Below are 20,406 nucleotides of genomic sequence, written 5' to 3'. Positions count from 1 at the left end.
AGAGAGGATGCTCTGCAAGAAGAAATTCTCACACACCTGTTTTAAATAACCACCCCCTTATCTTTAAATACGTCCACTCATTGTTGCCATCACCAAGACATGGTTGATGGACAGGCAGGACTGGCAACTCAATATCCCAAAGTATAAGATTTTCATGGGGTAGCAAAAGGGGAGGAAGTATTGCAATACTTCAGTATTGGGGGAGGATATCCTAGAAGGCTCCTCAAATAAGGCCATATGGATAGAGGTTAGAAACAAGAAGGGTATCGTCACTTTGCTTGGGGTGTATTAAAGACCTCCCAAAAGTCAACAAGCGATCGAGGAACAGATACGTCGGCAGATATCAGAGAGATGCAATAAAAATAGGGTTATGCAACTAGGGAATTTAAATTTCCCAAATATTAACAAGGATTGCCTTAGTGTTAAAGGCTCAGAGGGGGCAGAATTTTTGAGGAGCACCCAGGAGAGCTTTTTAATGCAATATGTAGACAGACCAATGAGGGAAGGAGCATTACTGGACCTGATCTTGGGGAATGTAGCTGGTCAAGTGGAGGTAGATTCAGTGGGGAATCATTTTGGAGATAGTGACCAAAACTCTGCATATCTTGAATATATTATAGAAAAGGATAGGGATGGACCAGCAATAAAGTTCTTAAATTGGGGGAAGAATTGAGGTAGATTAGGAGCATCCTCTTGCAGGTAAAGTCTATATCTGTATTGAGGGAAGTATTCAAAGGAGAAAGAGCAAGAGTTCAAGGCCAACATGTTCCCATCAGGGCAAAAATGAGGAGTAACAAGTACGAGGAACCTTGGATGTTGAGGGATTTTGAGGGAGAGATAAAGAGATAAAAAAAAGGAAGCATATGAAGTGTATAGAGAACTAATGATAGGGGAGACTTGTCAAGAGTATAAAAAATATAGGGAGACACTTAAAAACGAAAGTAGGAAGCCGAAAAGGGGTCACATAAAATCATTGGCTGATGGGATTAGGGTAAATGTTAAGGGATTCTGTATGTATATTAAGGACAAAAGAATAATCAGGAGATAAGGAGAACTTACTGGGGACAACATCGGCAATCTTTGTGTGGAACCAGAAGGTAGAGGTGAGGTCTTAAGTAAATACTTTTCATTGATATTCACAAATGAAACAGACTTTGTAGTTGGAGAATTCACTGAAGGGGTAGGTGAAAGTCTAGCGCAGTTCTTCATAAATAGAGGAGATACTCAATGCATTAGCAAACTTAAGGGTGGATAAATCCCCAGGATCGGATGGACTTATTACAGGCTGCTCTGAGTGGCAAGGAAGGAGATTGCTTGGACTCTGGCTGAGATTTTTAAATCTTCGATGGACACAAGTGAGGTACCAGATGACTGGAAGACAGCAATTATGGCCCCCCTTTCCAAGAAAGGCAGCAGGGAAAAGGGAGACTCTAGACCTGCGAGTCTAACGTCAGTGGTAGGGAAGATACTCGGAAAAATTCTGAGGGTGAGGATTAATAGTCACTTGGAAAGGCAGAGAATAACAGAGACAACCAACATGGCTTTGTCCAGGGCAGATCCTGTCTGACCAATTTAATTCAATTCACTGAAGGGGTAACAAAATGAGTCGATGAAGGCAGGGCAGTAGACGTGATTTACATAAACTTTAGTAAGGCCCTTAACAAGGTCCTACATGGGAAACTGATTCAAAAGATTAGGCCCAGAGTTGGGTTTCCATGCTGTATGATTTTATGACACTATTAAAGACTCTCCCACTGGTAGAGACATCTCAGCATCTACCCTGTCATGCCCTCTTAGGATTTCATATGTTTCAATAAGATCATCCCTCAGCCTTCAAGGTCTAAAAAATACAGATCTAATGACAACCGTATCATTCCAAGAATTAGCCTACAGTTACAACAAATCAGTCTTCTGGAGAGACAACAAATCAGTCTTCTGGAGAGTGAACCCACAGAAAACATCTGGTCTGGATGGTGCCCCTGGCCGTATCCATGGACCCTGCGCAGATCAGATGGCGGGGGTGTTTGCAGACATTTTTAACCTCTTCCTACTTAAATCTGAGGTTCCCACCTGCTATAATAAGACCACTATAATCCCGGTACCTAAGAAAAATAAGGTAGCATGCCTTTATGACTACCATCCAGTGGCTCTGATATCTACCATTATGAAGTGAGAGGCTGGTCATGGCACACATCAACTCCAGCTTTTGATAAGGTCCAACAAGAGACTGTCATTTATGAGCAGCTGTAGAACCACAGATGCCACGAGGAACTGGATCCCACATCACTTACAGAAAATAAAACTGGATACCACTTCCACTCTTTTATTTAAAGTCAGAAGTGACAAAATAGAATCAATTGATTGTTATAATATCCTTGGCTCAAAAGTTGATTCCAATGGAGAATGCTACTATCATGTGAACATTGTCTGGCTAATGTGTCCTTAAAGAAGATCACAATTCTGGAAGTTATAATTTAGATTTAATACAAAATCAGGATGGTTATGATGCACCAAGATACTGGAGGAACTCAGTAGGTCAGGCAGCATCCGTGGAGAAAAGCAGACAGTTGGTCCTTCATGTCAGGACCTTGAAGAAGGTATTATATATTTTTTTGGCAGTGACATGAGTGAAGGGGCAGCACCTCCTTTTCACTGCCTTGCACCATTGGCCAAGAATAAATTCTTTTCTAAATAAAGTCTGTGGTCCAGGATGCAAAGTGTAACTCCCAACACCATTGAAACAGATCATAATTCAGTATCTCAAAGGAGAACTCATTCCTTCACAAAAAGACATGGTACCTTCATTTTTTTTTGATGTTTGTGCTTAATACTGGATCAGTGGAACTGTCTGGTGATTTAACAGAACATATGAGGTGAACCAATTGCTTTTATAGAAGTATTCCAGGATTTTTTTTTTCTTACAATTAAATTATACTGAATAGCGATCATAGTAAAACAGTCTAAACGGGAATATTGCCTTCTTGCAAAAAAAGGATGAGTAGGAACAAGAGTTAATTAATTAGTTCAGTTCTCATCTCTGGTAAAAACAAGAACTAAAACCCACAACTATAACTTTAATTTAACTCTGATATTCTCTTCAGAAGAACCATAACAATAAAGTTTTATCAACAGAGAAGTTCAGAAGATGTGGTGGGCCTGATCCTTTACAAAATTGATGAGATCCAATATGATTTATTAAAGTGATCAACTTAAACAGAACCTGCCTGAGGGTTAATACTTACCAGGTTTTGATCTGATGACTGCCCAACAAAGATTTACAAAAAGAATATTGGCATTCTTGAATCTGGCAATTGAACTGCAATTGTCCTAGATTTTGCTGTTGCGATAAGAACAAGGCTGTCAGTCCTCATTCGTCAGGAGATAAAAATTTGACAGCAAATTCTGGCACCAAGACATATGCTGTTAAACACAGAAATCCAGGAGCTGCTGACACAAGAGACTACAGATGCTGGAATATGGAGCAACAAACAAAAAGCTGGAGGAACTCAGCAGGTCAGGCACCATCTGTGGAGAAAAATGGACAGTCGACATTTTGGGTCAAGACCCTTCATTTGGACTGGAATGACTTGTTGTTGATATTGGAGATGTTGTCAGAAATATCCTGGTTCTTTCATAAAAAAATACTTCTGCAGTCCTCGTTCATAGAGTTGCAAATGAAATTAACTGACAGGGCACAAACACTTAAACCTGTACTAGAAGTGGCTGAGAAGGTTAGGGCAGGGGCAGGTGCTGTTAGGACTGAGTGAGTTTTAATGGCACAGCATAATATTTACTGTTGAACAACTTCTCTGGCCCTGAAAACTTTATTTTTCAAGTGTGGAATCTCATGCCCTCAGAGAATTACTGTTAAAGATGTTCTTAATTTTTTAAGTTCTTGTTTCACCTCTCCCTTAATTCCATCCATGTGCCCTTTATTTTGCTTGTTGTGAAATGATTCACATGTAATTTGCATTTCTATTCTTTGCTTTCTATTTCACAGGCAGCAGGGCTCTGAAGATTCTTCAATATGATTGATCAGCAAGTCTCACCACTGCTTTCCTGCCTATAGACCCCACAAATCTCCTGTAGAGGGCACTGAATCAATCAAATGGAAGATTAGAGGGAACAAAACAAAGAAATTCTGCAGGTAGCTGAACATAAAGTGAACTTCAAAACTTTTCCTTCACTGCTGAGAGGAAAATCCAGGCCAGCACATGTACTCATCAATCATATGCTCAAGTCTTACTAAAGAATTCCACTTCAATACCAAATTTTTCTCATATGGTGCTCTCTGGAACAACCCCTCGTCAGGTCTGTCATGAGCATCTGGTTTACGATCGATGAAAGTTAGTTTATCTTTAACACCAGGTCACAATAGTTAGGGCTGTGACATTCATACATTCTTTCAAAAAAGCAGCATATGCTTTACAGATTGAAATTTTGCACTCCTTCTGAAGAAGAGTAAGATCAGGGATTCAAATTGCTTTACTAGAATTTACAATCAGCTTTGTCATATCACTGTCCATTCACAATGTTGGCTCCCATGTTTCCAATTAAAACAATAATTTAGTTACAAATGAAATCATTGGAAGGATATGCATTCTCCCAATGATTTCAGTTGTAATTAAACTACTTGACATCAGGGACCATAGATGATCAGACAATTATTGAAAGTGGAATCTTAATCCATTTAATTTGTTTTTACATGTGAGCAACTTTCTTCATGTAATTATGCTAAAATGCTTCTCCATGGACTGTCATCTGGCATCTTGCTCTCTTGGTAGAATTAGTAAAATATTAGACAGAATTACTGATATTGGAACAAATATGAAGATGTTTGAAAATTGCAAACATCTTCAGCACCACCAGCAGGCTACAACCAATTTTTCCAAGTCCTGTGGCAACAGGACAAATGAATCTGATAGTATTTGGCCATAGATCTACATATGGACAACAGTGGAGAGATGATCATTTGAGTCCTGAAGTGTGGCAGGATGCAGTTCAGCAGCTGCTGCCATGATTGAGTGGCCCTTTGTCGGATTCTCTCTGCTCAGCCAGTAAAGGGATGGGGCTAGGAAAGGTTCCCTGAACCCAGGTGGCTCAAACTTTTCCAAGCTAGATAGGCACATTCACCAAGATCAAACTTTTTTCAGTCATAATGAGAAGGAGACAAGAATTTTCACAATGTGGAACATCTACGTTCTGGAGAACTGAAAAAACTGCCAATGCTGCAGGGGACTTGCAAATCTTAACATCAACAGTGCTGCACTAAAACAACCAGATGACCGTCATTTGAGAATAGGATTGAGGTTTCTCTTACATCTGGATAAGGGCATTTATTGAAGAGAGATGCATCACAGCAAAATATTTCTAAATCAGGATGTTGTATGATGGAGAAGCAATTGGTGATGTCATGTCACATGCTCCTGCTGCCTATTTCTACTCAGTGATGGAGGTTGAAAATCAAAAGAACCACAGATGCTGGAGATCTAAAAACAAAAACATAAAATGCGGGAAATACTCAGCAGGTCAGGTTGCATCATTGTGAAGAGAAACAGTGTTAACAGTTCAGGTAAAAGCCTGTCTGCAAAGAGCCTGCCCTGCTGAGTATTTCCAGCATTTTCTGTAAGAAATAGAGGTTTTTGGTATAGGAGATGCTTTTGAAAATCACCTTGGTGGATTTTGTTGATGCTACTTGCTACAGCCATCATACGGTGGTGGCGCATGGGGCATCATTCAGGGAGGCAGTTTTGGCCCGGATTGTGTCAAGCTTCCCGAGCGCCGTCTGAGCTGTATTCACCCAAGCAAGTGGAGCTTGTTCCTTCACATCATGACTTTTGCCTTAAGAAGTCAGAAAAGTCTGGTGGAGTTCGAAGCTGAATCATTAAGTTGAGTCATTGAGTGCAAGAGTTGGGACACCATGTTACAGCTGTACAAGATGTTGGTGAGACTGCGCTTGGAATACTGTGTGCAATTCAGGTCACCTGGGTATAGGGAGGATGTCGTTAAGCTGGAAAGGGTGCAGAAAAGATTCTTGAGGATGTTACTGGGACTGGAGAGCTTGAGTTATAAGGAGAGGCTGGATAGGCTGAGACATTTTTCCCTGAAGCATAGGCTGAGGGGTGACCTTACAAAGGTTTGTGAAACTATGAGGGGCTAAGATAAGGTGCATGGTCACAGTCTATTTCCCAGGGTAGGGGAGTCCAAAGCTAGAGGGAATAAGTTTAAGGTGAGAGGGTAAAGATTTAAAGGGGACCTGTGGGGCAACTTTTTCCACAGAGGGTGGTGGGTATATGGAATAAGCTGCCAGAGTAAGTGATGGAGGCATGTATAATTACAATATTTAAAATACATTTATACAGGTACATGGATAGGAAAGGTTGAGAGGGATATGGGCCCAACGTGGGAAAATGGGACTAGCTCAACTAGACAACTTGTCCATGGTTGGCATGGATGAGTTGGGCCAAAGGGCCTGTTTCCCTGCTGTATAACTTTATGACACTATGATACTATTTAGATTGCTACAATTTTTCTGAGCTGAATTGGGTGGAAATAAATGAGTACTAGCTAGCTGCTTCAACTACTGTTGCAGAAAGTCTTGCTGAAATATCTCAACAGTAAGATGGTTGCTCTTCTAGATTTGCATGACAGATGACTATACTGAATAAAGCTTTTGAGGTTGAAAAGAACCAAATAGATTTTGCTCATCCCAGGTAGTCAGCATTTGTCTGTGCATAATCCCCAGGCAGCATAACACTGAATGGGCTCTTCCACTAACTCTCTTTTTCTCTTCACAGATTCTGCCTGAGTACTTCCAGCATTTTCTGTTTGTATTTCAGATTTCTAGCATCCACAATGAGTTTTTGCTTTTCAATTACTAAACCATGTATCATTGATTTACGATTTTCAGGCGCCAATTTAAATTGACATATAATTGATATGCAGAAATCAACTGCTTTCAAATGCTAAACAATCTGGAAAGCTAGCCGAACATTTATAATGGGAATTTTTTAAGGTATCGTACAGATTAACCAAGCAACAGGAAGTAGAAACTGATGTCAGCAAATGTTGTCTGGAGAAAAATTGCATTTTTTTACATTATGGCTTCTGGCTAATTTTGATTATATTTTGAAACATTCCAATTATTGCCTTCAATGCAGAAATAGTGAAAAATAACATTTGGATTTTCAATCTACCTGACAGACAACAATTTCTCTTCCACAGCCAATATGCCACGTGTCCTCAGTACAAAATGCCATTTGGCTCCATCAAGTCTGAATAGAGCCAATGCACCTTTTTCCATTCCCCACCTTCTGTCAAAATGCATTCTTAACTTCCACTTCATCTTGTTACTCTTCTCACTCCCTTAAACCTGGGGAGTTCTTTCTTCCTCCTCCATCCAAGCTGTTGTTCAACACCACCATCCACCACCACCAATTCATGCTCTTTCACCTTAGCAAGCTGCAGATAATGCAAGCAATCAATGTTATCCTTCCTGATCTGCTTCCACCTTCAGTTCCCATTCTTCTCTTGTTCATAGGGCAACAAGCAATCTGCTGGAGTAACTCAGAGGGTCGAGCAGCATCTGTGGGCGGGAAGTAATTGTTGACGTTTTGGGTCGAGACCCTGCATCACTCCTGATGCAGTGTTTCGATCCGAAACATCGACAACTCCTTTCCTCCCACAGATGCATCTCGACCCGCTGAGTTCCTCCAGCAGATTGCTTGTTGCTCCAAATTCCAGCATCTGCAGTCTCCTGTGTCTCCTCTCTTGTTCATTCCCAATCATTTTCCCTTTCTACAATGATCAATTTACTTCTCTTTTTACTTCATCAGATTTCTTTCTTCTCATCATTTCTGCATTTTTAGCCCCTTCCTTATCATGCATTTTGCCTCATGTGCTCCTTTGCATTTTCTCCTTCCCCTCAATGTGCAGAGAGGGTACTCTGAACCATTATGACTGGGTGTGGAGAGCACCAAGTTGTTTTTGCATGACAACTATTTATTCATGTTTCCAAAAATGCCAATTGTGGCTACATTTCTTTGGCTATAGAGCACTGAGGTTATGAAAGGGGTTAAATAAATTCAAACCTTTCTTTTTATGTTATTATACCTTGCCAGCCAGCCAGAAAGTAATGAATTGGAGCTGGGGAAGAAGACAAATTAAGTTTTCTGAGGACATCTGTCCTTTTAGGATGAAATATTAAACCAAGATCTTGACTGTGAATAGCAAGTTCCATGACACTTCAAAGAAGTACAGCATGCAACGAAAACCTTCAATAACTTTCATCCATCAGCAACATCAACAAAAATAACTTAATGGATTAAGCACCTCATCTGGATATGACAACTGTGACTATAAAAAAAGTTCATTGCATGTGAACCATTTTTAGAATGCCATATTAATGGTGTTATATAATGCAAGTCATGTTTTATATCTACTTCACAGATGCTACCATATTCCAGTCGTATTTTATTAATGCAACTCTGGCCTCTTGAATTCAATTGAGGTGTTGGTGTGCACTGAACAGTGAACAACTTCCTTTTTGTTGGAGATGTTCCAACTTTAATATCCACAAAAAGAAAAAAATGCGTTATTGCCCTGGTTTGAAATATCCTAAATGATGTTTGGCAATGCTTTAACTGCCTTTTTTTGTGTTCTGAAGGATATTTCTATTTACAGGATTTTCAGTTTTATTTTGGAAACTGATCATTCACAATCCTTTTGAATTAACTGTTGAATGAGAATAGATTACAAGGTTAACCCAATGCCTTCTTCTCCTTGGCCTATCTATGGTCTTTGATCAGATTATCCTCCTCCACCATCATCCAACTGGATGGGATCAGGTGCTTATTCCCTCCTTATCTACCCAATCGAAGGCATGAGAATCGTCTGTGTTCGTTTCTCTTCCTGCTCCCACATCATTACTGCTGGTGTCCCCACCGATCTATCCTTGATACCTACAACTTCTTATCTGCATGCTGCCCTACAGCAGCAGCATCTGAAAACCATCAGTTCCCAAATGTTTACCACCAACATCGATCTCTTCCTCACCACCACTGCTATTGGTCCCACCACTGACACTAAATTATCACATTCCATGTCAGAGGCCAAATGAACAGAAATTTCCTGCAAATGAAATATTGTGAAGTCCAAAGTCATTCACAGAACCATAGAACAGTACAGCACAATACAGGCCCTTTGGCTCACCATGTTGTGCCGACCTTTAAACCACACCTAAGACTATCTAACCCCTTCCTCCTACATATCCCCCTATTTTAAATTCCTTTGAATGCTTATCTAACAATCTCTTGAATTTGACCAATGTACCTGCCTCCACCACCACCCCAGGCAGCGCATTCCATGCACCAACCACACTCTGGGTAAAAAAAAACCTCCCTCTGATATCTTCCTTGAATTTCCCACCCATTACTTTAAAGCCATGCCCTCTTATATTGAGCATTGGTGCCCTGGGAAAGAGGCGCTGGCTGTCTACTCTATCTATTCCTCTTAATATTTTGTATACCTCTATCATGTCTCCCCTCATCCTCCTTCTCTCCAAAGAGTAAAGCCCTAGCTCCCTTAGTCTCTCCTCATAATCCATACTCTCCAAACCAAGCAGCATCCTGGTAAATCTCCTCTACACCCTTTCCAATGCCTCCACATCCTTCCTATAATGAGGCGACCAGAACTGGACACAGTACTCCAAGTGTGGTCTAACCAGAGTTTTGTAGAGCTGCATCATTACCTCGAGGCTCTTAAACTCAATCCCCCGATTTATGAAAGCTAACATCCCATAAACTTTCTTAACTACCCTATCCACCTGTGAGGCAACTTTCAGGGATCTGTGGATATGAACCCTCAAATCCCTCTGGTCCTCCACACTACCCAGAATCCTGCCATTAACTTTGTACTCTGCCTTGGAGTTTGTCCTTCCAATAAGGAAAGGGAAGATGGATTATGAAAGTAAACTACACAAAATATAAAAACAGATCATAAAAGTTTTTATAGTTATATAAAGTGGAAAAGGATGCCTAAAGTGAATGTAGATCCTTTGGAAGATGAGAAGGGGGGATTAATATTGAGTAATGTGGAAATGGCTGAGGCTTTGAATGACTATTTTGTGTCAGTCTTCACGGTGCAGGACACGTCTAACATGCCAAAGAGAGATGTTATGGATGCGATGGGAGGTGAGGACCTTGATACAATCACTGTCACTAAAGAGGTAGTGATGAGCAAACTAGTGGGCCTAAAGGTAAACAAGTCCCCTGGTCGTGATGGGATGCATCCCAGGGTACTGAAAGAAATGGCGGAAGTTATAGTAGATGCGTTTGTGATTATTTACCAAAATTCTCTGGACAGGTCCTGGCGGATTGGAAGACAGTGAATGTCACACCACTGTTTAAAAAAGTATGTAGGCAAAAGGCTGTAACTATAGGCCAGTTAGCTTAACGTCTGAAGTCGGGAAAATGCTTGAAGCTATCATTAAGGAAGAAATAGTGCGACATTTGGATAGGAGTGGTTCCATCAGCCAGACACAGCATGGATTCCGGAAGGGCAGGTCCTGTTTGACAAACTTACTGGAGTTCTTTGAGGATATAATGAGCGCAGTGGATAGAGGGGAACAGGTGGATGTTGTATACTTGGATTTCCAGAAGGCGTTCGACAAGGTGCCGCATCAAAGACTTGTCTATAAGAAAAGGATGTGTGGATCTGGGCGTAATGTATTAGCATAGCTAGAGGATTGATTAACCAATAGAAAGCAGAGTTTAGATAAATGGGTGTTTCTCTAGTTGGCAGTGGAGAGTGGAGTGCCGTAGGGGTCAGTGCTGGGTCTGCAACTGTTCACTATATACATTAATGATTTGGAAGAGGGAACTGATTGTAGCGTATCTAAATTTACTGATGACACTAAATTGAGTGGCAAAGCAAATCATGCAGAAGATATGGAGAGTCTGCAGACAGAGGTAGGTAGGTTAAGTGAGTGGGCAAAGGTCTGGCAGGTGGAGCACACTGTTGGTAAATGCAAGGTCATTCACTTTGGAAGGAAAAATAGGTCAGATTATTATTTAAATGGTAAAAGATTGCAGCATGCTGTTGTGCAGAGGGACTTGGGAGTGCTTGTGCATGAATCGCAAAAGGTTGGTTTGCAGGTGCAACAGGCTTCCAGAAGGCAAATGAAATGTTAGCCTTCATTGCTAGAGGGTTTGAATTTAAGAGCAGGGAGTTTATGCTGCAACTGTACGGGGTACTGGTGAGGCTGCACCTGGAGTACTGTGTGCAGTTCTGGTCTCCTTACTTGAGAATTGACATACTGGCTTTGGAGGCGATGCAGAGGAGGTTCACCAGGTTGATTCCGGAGATGAGGGGGTTAGCCTGTAAGGAGAGATTGAGTTGCCTGGGACTGTACTCGCTGGAATTCAGAAGAATGAAAGGGGATCTTAGAGAAACATATATGAAAGGGATAGATGAGATTGAGGCAGGAAATTTGTTACCACTGTAAGTGAGACTAGAACTTGGGGGCATGGCCTCAAGATTTGGGGGAATAGATTTAGGATGAAGATGAGGAGAAACTGCTTTTCCCAGAGAGTAGTGAATCTGTGGAATTCTCTGCCCAGGGAAGCAGTGGAGGCTACCTCATTAAATATATTGTTGCATAGTAGGGGAATTAAGGGTTATGGGCAAAAGGCAGCTAGGTGGATCTGAGTCCATGGCCAGATCAGCCATGATCTTGTTGAATGGCGCAGCAGGCTCGATGGGCCAGATGGCCTACTCCTGCTCCTGTTTCTTATGTTCTTATGTTGTTACCGAGCAACTGAGTGAGACTTTGTTAAACTGTGCACAGAACTGGTGTCATATCCAACCTCTTTCAGCTTTCAACCATTTAGTTGTGCCATCATGAAGACTGCCTATTTCAACCTCGAAGAGAGTGCCTGATTCCACCAGCATGTCAGTTCATCAAGGTGAAGCCCTCATTTGTACTTTTGTTGCTTCTAGATTCGATAGTTGTGTCGCTTCCCTCATTCTACCACCCATAAGCTTGCGGACATCCAAAGCTGCTGTGGTGTCCTCATTCGTTCATCACTCCTGACTGCTGATTTCCATTGTCTCCAGATTAAGCAATGTATTGCTTTCAAATCCCTCCATGCTTTATCCTTGCCCAGCTCTGTGATCATCACCAGCCCTACAAATCTCTGAGATCACTGCACTTCTCCAATTCTGGCACCATAAGCATAGCTAAGTATCGTCGCTCCTGCAACAGCAGCTGTGCCTTCAGCTGTCATAACCCTAAACTCTGGAATTACTTTCCAAAATCTCTTTGCCACACCCACCAACCCCATTCTCTCACCTTCGCTCTTTTAGATACTCCTTAAAACCTACCTCTTTGACCAAGCTTTTGGTCATTTAGTTTAAAATCTCCTTTCATGGTCCAGTGCCAGACTTTGTTGACAACATTCTGTGAAGTATCTTGGGACATTTTACTGTATTGACATGTTACATAATTGGAAAATGTGGCTATTTCTATTGTTAGTTTAGGCAAACAAATCCTTCCTTACCAGACAGAACTATTAATGTACAGTACAGATAGAGCATGTTCACAGCTGTCTAAACAACATGACACTCATAGGTAGAAGAACAATCATCCCATTTAATCATGTTCCAGTGTGGTATTGTGGGATAGGCTCCAGTAAATGAAAACAGATTTCAATAACAAGGAAATTTGGACTTTATTATTTTCCCCCAAAAAAGTGATACTATTTCCACCAGTAAAGTTCCAATCACTCAAGTTGATTTCTTCCAATTGGGAGCTCAGGGAACAGTAACAGACTATGATGGTTAGAATTTTTTTTAAATTGAGGGCTCTTTTTCCCTTTTCCCTTATTTGGAAATAAACTCTATTAGAATGCTGGCTAAATATTTCATTTTTAATAAAAACTTCAATAGAATTGAATGTTTAAAAAGAATCAGTACTGCCACTGGGAATACCAAATTACCCTGAAAGCCTTCCTTCATTTCATTTAATATTTGATTTTCACAGCCAATATAGCTGTATCAAATTCAGCTGAAAAATTAATTGGATCTATGTTTATGTGTGCCATCCATACAGATCAAAACATGGTCATTATCTTTGACAGACAGCATCAGAAACAGCTTCAGTAAAACATTTTTTTCTCCTTTCTAGATAGAAAGAATATACAGTGGCATGCAAAAGTTTGGGCACCCCTGGTCAAAATTTCTGTTACTGTGAATAGCTAAGTGAGTAAAAGATGACCTACTTCCAAAAGGCATAACGTTAAAGATCACACATTTCTTTAATATTTTAAGCAAGATCACTTTTTTATTTCCATCTTTTACAGTTTCAAAATAACAAAAAGGAAAAGGGCCCGATGCAAAAGTTTGGGCACCCTGCATGGTCAGTACTTAGTAACACCCCTTTTGGCAAGTATCACAGCTTGTAAACGCTTTCTGTAGCCAGCTAAGAGTCTTTCAATTCTTGTTTGAGGGATTTTCGCCCATTCTTCCTTGCAAAAGGCTTCTAGTTCTGTGAGATTCTCGGGCCGTCTTGCATGCACTGCTCTTGAGGTCTATCCACAGATTTTCAATGATGTTTAGGTTGGGGGACTGTGAGGGCCATGGCAAAACCTTCAGCTTGTGCCTCGTGAGGTAGTCCATTGTGGATTTTGAGGTGTGTTTAGGATCGTTATCCTGTTGTAGAAGCCATCCTCTTTTCACCTTCAGCTTTTTTTTTACAGACGGTGTGATGTTTGCTTCCAGAATTTGTTGGTATTTAATTGAATTCATTCTTCCCTCTACCAGTGAAATGTTCCCCGTGCCTCTGGCTGCAACACAAGCCCAAAGGATGATCGATCCACCCCCATACTTAACAGTTGGAGAGGTATTCTTTTCATGAAATTCTGCATTCTTTTTTCTCCAAACTTTCCTGCATCCTCACCACAAAATTCAGCGTCAGAAGTTTGCAAAGGAACATCTAAACAAGCCTAATGCATTTTGGAAACAAGTCCTGTGGACTGATGAAGTTAAAATAGAACTTTTTGGCCACAATGAGCAAAGGTATGTTTGGAGTTACTAAGTACTGACCATGCAGGGTGCCCAAACTTTTGCATCGGGCCCTTTTCCTTTTTTTGTTATTTTGAAACTGTAAAAGATGGAAATAAAAAAGGAAATTAAAGAAATGTGTCATCTTAAACTTTATGCCTTTTGGAAATCAGGTCATCTTTTACTCGCTTAGCTATTCACAGCAACAGAAATTTTGACCAGGGGTACCCAAACTTTTGCATGCCACTGTAGTTGTCTCATGAGATTTGTCTTTCAAACCGTTCTTCATGGGAGTTAATCCCCATCTCATATATGCCTAATGTACAGGGCACGGATGGATCAATTTTGGGGGACACAAAAATCTATGGAGAAATTATTTTAAATTCGTGCAAATATCAAATGTTATGAAAATTATTTGCTCGGCATTTGATGTGAGCAAAACATTGCACATCCACGAAATAATACTTAACAGGAAATCATGGCAAATGAAACTGCTGGGGCAGCATTTTCTGTCAGCACGTAATGACACACTGCAGTATGAGTTTGTCCACATGGCTCTTGGACAAGCTGTGAGATTAATTCTATTTCCCACATAGAGTATGTTGAACTATGTTACCTTCCTGAACCAAATAGATATTGCACTGATCATAAGTCATAGATTGAATGAGCAATGAGTGTTGGCCCTCAAGAGAACCTCAATCCAGCACTGCGTGAAGTTAAGCTGTGGTGCTAAATGTGAATGCCACATCAGTATTAAGTTTTATTGCTCAGGGCTATTTCAGGCATCTATACAAATACAACTTTAGCCAATCAAATTTCTTGTCTTTGGAAACATTTTTCAGAGGATGATGAGATGCAATCTTTAATTCATTCACGGGCTGTGGGTGTCTGAGACAAGCCAATACATATTGCCCAGTGCTTAAGTGCTCTTGAACTGAATATTTTAATTCCATCTTTTAACAAGTGAACAGAAATAACGGGTCATAAGCAATCTTTGTTATGCAGCAGGCTATGATATTGTCCTCCACCAATTAGCAATGTAATATCCATTAATACTGTGGAACTATTTTACAATAGAACGTGGCTTTAAGCAGTGCAATAGTGCAAACACAGTGCCTTAGGATATTATATCAAACTGCTGACACAATGGTGCTTGTTCTTGTTGCATGCAAAATTCCCAGTCACCAAACCACTTGTATCAGTGTGGATGCCAAAGGAGGACAAGTACAACACTTTCATGAGGAAACAAGAAAGCAAATTCCAGGTGAGCTTTCGGCAGAGTAGGAAACCACCAGGATCAAGAGCAAATTTGAAAGTTTCCCATCTGAAACGTTACCAGCTCATTTTCATAATAATTTCAAATGTTACATCATCCTTTGCCAAAAACAATATTTAGCTGACAATAATTGTTCCCACAATCCACACCTGCTGCTCAGTGCTGCCCTATGCCTATGTTGTACTTCTTCACAAGTTTTTGAACATTTGCAGGGGTAACTGCACAACATTCCCATGACACACTTGCTTGAGCCCAGTTTAAATGCTGTCTTTATTACTATTTATATATGCTGGCCCAATAAAGATCTCACTTGTCTTCAGGGTGGCATCTAAAGCTTGGACACTGACTTTTACTTAATCATCTTTTATCTTTGTTATTGCACAACAAACCCAAAACAAAGCTTTCTGTAAAAATTGCTGAGTACCTTAAATTCCAGTTAAGTAATAACTTAGCCACTGATGAACCATGTGAAAAGTGAAAGAATTGCCTCATATAAAGAAACAAGAATTAAAAGAATCGATTTTGAAAGAACATGGTGTAAATGTTGTCAACTAATTCCAACTTTTTACACAAACACTTCCTGAAGAGGCCACACAAGCAGCGAATTCTCTTCAGTGGTCCAGGAGATCACTACAAACTTGAAGAGTTTCACAAGCCCAGGAACACAACACAGTCATTGGAGGATGTGCCATGATGTTGGGAGGATCCTGCAATAAGTAGAGCGCTTGGACCTGGGAGGGGAGGAGAGGTAGGGGGAGGGGGAACATAGAAAATGTAGATTATTTTCAGAAGCAAGGTCAGTACAAACCACCTCCTGGTAAAGTGGCTCACATGCCAAGTTTCTCCATCAATACTCAAGAAGCTTAACACCACCTGGGACAAAGCAGGCCATTGATTAGCATTCCATCCACCATCCTAAACCTTCACTCCCTCTGAAATGTTCTTTGAAGTCAGCATACTGGTAGAACTAATGGAATTTAAAAGGGTGCCAATCAAATGCGCTTCTGTGGCCTGGATGTGTTAATTATCATGGTCATCCTTACAAAGACCAACTGTTTAGTTTTACAAATTTCATATTATTAATTTCATTTAAATCCCTCAAGCTCCATGGTGGGATTTGAACTCAGGTCTCTGGATTACTAATGTGGTACCACCATGCCATCACTATACCCTACAGATAGAGTAGGGCATTTACATTGATATTCAAGGTATTTTTTTAAAATATTGATTACTTGTGTTGATTACTTGTTGATTGACACACAGGTATTACTTCCAAGCTTTAAAATAAAGCCATTAAAATCAATTCCTGCAGAAAATATTTCAGATGAATCAGTAAATGTGTGTATAGAGAACTGGGAAGAAAGTCTGGTCTGAAAGATTCAGTTCCTGCATTGAATTCTGAAACCCCAAACATGTAAATTTCTTTAATTAAGCAAATTTCAGCTGAACAAAGGATAATAAGTAGAATAATCTCACATATTTGTCTCAATGATTCACTATTTTAGGATGAAAACGACATGTTTAACATTGTTTTTGTGCGACGTATGGCTATTATTTGCCTCATTAACCAAAGGAGATCTTGCAAGCAATGACCTTCAAAGTACTTGTCATCCAATGCAAAGTCAACCTTTATTCTATGCAAAGAAACTGATAGATTTTGATATAGCCAGCCACTAGTGACTGCATAGTTATAGGTAGGAGCATAACCCCATAGCATCCATCCAACAAATCTCACTGAGGCCTGACTTCTGCAGACTGAAAAATGAGACCACAAGCAGAAAGCTATCCCACATCACTGAAAAAGCCTGCTCCCTTGCATTTGTTTGTAAATTATCAGCTATTCCAAAATTCAGACTACTTTTTCCTAAAAAATATTTGTGACCTTTGTTCAAAAATGTTAAGAACATTTAATATGGACAATATTATTTGCTGAAATTCTGCTCTTTGTACACATGTAAGTTATTTTTCATTCCTATATTATTACTTTGAATCATTCTTTTAGAAATTTTTATGATGAAATAACTACTATACATCAAAGTCAGCGAGCATTATAAATTTCTTTGACTTTATGCGAGTTTTCCATCAGATCTACTGTGACTTCCATTAAATTTTACCTCTGCATTTTTCCCATTTTTCTCCTCATTAATAACATCATAGAATAGATTCTTTGTTATCTCAACTTCCCAAGAGCTGCAATTTTCTGTTGAGAATATTATTTATGACACAGGAGATGAGAGAAATTTAATTTCCATCTTTCCCAAGGTTCTAACTAAGTTCTGACTTTCTCACAACTTTGGTTTGGCTTAGTTAAACAGATTAACTAAGGCCATCTGCAACAACACTGGTGAGTAGCTGGTAAGTCAAGGTAAGGTTAACTGTTATTATTATAAATTTTCAAGCAGACTACAGCTAGGTAGGGAAACAAAGTAGTTCAGATGGAGGACATGGAGATGTGCTGCAGCTGCATGATGTGGGAGCTAGTGGACCCTACTGTGGTGCATGGTGACCACATCTGCAGTAAGTGCATGAGCCTGGAGGAACTTTGGCTCAGAATTGATGAGCTGGAGTCACAGCTTCAAACACTGCAGAGCATCATGGAGGGAGAGAGATATGTAGATGCTGTGCATCGGGAGGCAGTCACCCCACTTAGAGCAGGTACTTCAAGGGTCCAGGAGGCAGATAGAAGGGTGACTGTCAGGGGAGAGGAAAAGAAAGGGAACAGGCAGGCAGTGCAGAAGACCCTGGAGGCTGTTCCCCTCAATAGCAGGTATTCCACTTTGGATACTGTTGAGGGGGATGACCTACAGGGATCAAGCAGCAGAAGCCAGGTCTCTGGCACTGGGACTGGTCCTGCTGCTCAGAAGGGAAGGGAGGAGAAGAGGAGAGCAATAGTGATAGGGGACTCGATAGTCAGGGGAACAGACAGGAGGTTTTGTGGACATGAGCGAGAATCCAGGATGGTATGTTGCCTCCCAGGTGCCAGGGTCCAGGATGTCTCTGATCGGGTCCACAGGATTCTTGAGCGGAAGGGAAAGCAGCCAGAAGTCGTGGTACATGTTGGTACCAACAACATAGGTAGAAAGAGGGATGAGGTCCTGCAGAGCAAGTTTAGGGAGCTAGGCAGAAGGCTGAAGAACAGGACCTGGAATGTGCCTGAAAGCTGTGGAAGTGGGTGAGGTCCTCAATGAATACTTCTATTCAGTATTCACCAAGGAGAGGGGCCTTGATGACGCTGAGGACAGGGTTAGTAAGGTTAATATTCTGGAGCATGTAGATATCAAGAAGGAGGATGTGTTGAAGCTGTTAGAAAATATTAGGACAGGTAAGTCCCCAGGTCCTGACGGAATATTCCCCAGGCTGCTCCGTGAGGCGAGGGAGGAGATTGCTGAGCCTTTGGCTAGGAGCTTTGAGTCCTCGTTGTCCACAGGAATGGTACCGGAGGATTGGAGGGTGGCAAATGTTGTCCCCTTATTCAAAAAAGGTAGTAGGGACAGTCCAGGGAATTATAGACCAGTGAGCCTTACATCTGTGGTGGGCAAGCTGTTGGAAAGGATTCTAAGAGATAGGATCTATGGCCATTTAGAGAATCATGGTCTGATCAGGGACAGCCAGTATGGCTTTGTGAAGGGCAGATCATGTCTCACAAGCCTAATAGGGTTCTTTGAGGAGGTGACCAGGAAGATTGATGAGGGTAGTGCAGTAGATGTGGTCTACATGGATTTTAGTAAGGCATTTGACAAGGTTCCACATGGTCGGCTTCTTCAGAAGGTCAGAAGGCATGGGATCCAGGGAGGTTAGCCGTGTGGATTCAGAATTGGCTTGCCCATAGAAAGCACAGGGTTGTGGTGGAGGGAGCGCATTCAGATTGGAGAGCTGTGACTAGCAGTGTCCCACCAGGATCAGTTCTGGGATCTCTACTTTTCATAATTTTTATTAATGACTTGGATGAGGGAGTAGAAGGGTGGGTTGGCAAGTTTACAGATGACACAAAGGTTGGTGGTGTTGTGGATAGTGTGGAGAACTGTTGAAGATTGCAGAGGGACATTGATATGATGCAGAGCTGGGCTGAAAAGTGGCAGATGGAGTTCAATCCGGAGAAGTGTGAGGTGGTACACTTTGGAGGGACAAACTCCAAGGCAGAGTACAAGGTTAATGGCAGGATTCCGTGTAGTGTGGAGGAGCAGAGGGATCTGGGGGTTCATATCTACAGATCACTGAAAGTTGCCTCACAGGTGGATTGGGTAGTTAAGAAAGCTTATGGGATGTCAGCTTTCATAAGTCACGGGATTGAGTTTAAGAGCCGCGAGGTAATGATGCAGCTCTAGAAAACTCTGGTTAGATCACACTTGGAGTACTGTGTCGAGTTCTGGTCACCTCATTATAGGAAGGATGTGGAAGCGTTGGAAAGGGTGCAGAGGAGATTTACCAGGATGCTGCCTGGTTTAGAGAGTATGCATTATGAGGCGAGACTAAGGGAGCTGGGGCTTTACTCTTTGGAGAGGAGGAGGATGAGGGGAGACATGATAGAGGTATACAAAATATTAAGAGGAATAGATAGAGTAGACAGCCAGCGCCTCTTTCCCAGGGCACCAATGCTCAATACAAGACGGCATGGCTTTAAAGTAATGGGCGGGAAATTCAAGGGAGATATCAGAGGGAGGTTTTTTACCCAGAGGGCATGGAATGCGCTGCCTGGGGTGGTGGTGGAGGCAGGTACATTGGTCAAATTCAAGAGATTGCTAGATAAGCATATGGAGGAATTTAAAATATAGGGATATGTGGGAGGAAGGGGTTAGATAGTCTTAGGCGAGGTTTAAAAGTCAGCACAACATTATGGGCCAAAGGGCCTGTATTGTGCTGTACTGCTCCATGATTCTATGAGATTTTTCTTACATTCCTGGCCTTTGATATTTTGCCTTTTCTCTCAATTTTGTATCCAAGTGACATGCAGGATATGTTCATATGGTTCAAAGTATTCTATTGGATTATTAATAATATTTTATTAGAACTAAAGACACCTGTTGCTACCTTATTTTTTTCTTAATTTCTAACACAGGGAGACAAATGAAAGA

General features: G+C 41.0%; 1 protein-coding gene across 11 annotated transcripts in view; it reads right to left on the bottom strand.

Annotated features, from left to right (window-relative positions):
• Positions 1-20,406, bottom strand: part of anks1b (ankyrin repeat and sterile alpha motif domain containing 1B) — a 609,252-nt gene that overhangs the window by 384,444 nt on the left and 204,402 nt on the right. The window lies entirely within an intron of this gene.

Source organism: Pristis pectinata, chromosome 19 (genome assembly GCF_009764475.1).
Source record: "Pristis pectinata isolate sPriPec2 chromosome 19, sPriPec2.1.pri, whole genome shotgun sequence".
Lineage (NCBI taxonomy): Eukaryota > Metazoa > Chordata > Chondrichthyes > Rhinopristiformes > Pristidae > Pristis > Pristis pectinata.
The sequence above is the reverse complement of the archived record's forward strand: the minus strand, read 5'-3'. Positions and strand labels throughout refer to the sequence as shown.